The following is a 1054-nucleotide window of genomic DNA, read 5'->3' as shown; positions in this document are numbered from 1 at the left end:
TCGAAAAAAGTGCCACATTTTTTCGTTTTTCTGAGGAATATGGATGATTTTTGTGACGGGGGTGATTTTCCGCGCGTTTTCGTAGCATTTTCTCGGTCAGGAGTGCGATTTTTACCACAAAAACGCAATTTTTCAGTCTGACGACGTCTGAACTGTTTGACGTTTGCTGTCAAGTGACAGGAAACTAACCAAACGCCTACTAGGAGCCTTTTTGAAGAAATTTCAGCCTGGAAATACTTAGACGAATGGAACGCACAATGAAGCAGCTTTCTGGTGAGATTCGTTTCAATAAATCGATATGAAAAGGACGTTTTTAGTGTCGATTTGGCATTTTCTAAGTAAATTGCGTTTATTTATTAGAATCTCAGTAGAGCCACACCACAAATAGCCCCATTTGACACATTTCCAGCTCCCTGATGAAGTTCTTTTCAATTTAAATCAGCTTCCCATGTGGTCTGTAACGGTTTTTCGGACAAACCAGCCGCAAGTTTGGCAAAGCTGAACAAATGCGTTCGAGACACAACTCACGCATCCATTCGATAAGCTGCAAATTACCGGTTCAAAAACGTGAGCACGTGGCTGATTGCAAGTTTACGTTCTATTTGGAAATATTGCGCAAAATTGCCTGGATTCGTGCAAATTATGTAGTTTGTGTGTGAGTTTACGGGGAAATTGTCATTGATCCTTTTAAATAAACACAAACTCACAAATTGAATGCCAACTGCTGATAAGAAAAATGTTTCTGTGTACTTTTATGGGTTTACTACAATTAATCAGTGCAAACTTATTATTAGATAGTCTTGATCTCTTTAAAGTTAAGCTGATGGGATCAATTAAAATCTGGAATAATTGTTTGAGGTCAGATAAATACCTAGTTAAAAACAAATTTGCACGTACTTTCCTGACTGTGTTTCAATTATATAAATTTCATTATATAAATGAAAACATTTATATATTTTTTTTTTTTACTACCTGTTATTTTAGTGAAACTGATGATGGTGGAAAACACCGAAACGTTTTTTTAATTGATAAATAGACAATAAATGACTGAAGA

Source organism: Dendroctonus ponderosae, unplaced genomic scaffold, assembly GCF_020466585.1.
Source record: "Dendroctonus ponderosae isolate FM_Combo_2020 unplaced genomic scaffold, Dpon_F_20191213v2 Dpon_F_20191213_285, whole genome shotgun sequence".
In the NCBI taxonomy this organism is placed as follows: Eukaryota; Metazoa; Arthropoda; class Insecta; order Coleoptera; family Curculionidae; genus Dendroctonus; species Dendroctonus ponderosae.
The sequence above is the reverse complement of the archived record's forward strand: the minus strand, read 5'-3'. Positions refer to the sequence as shown.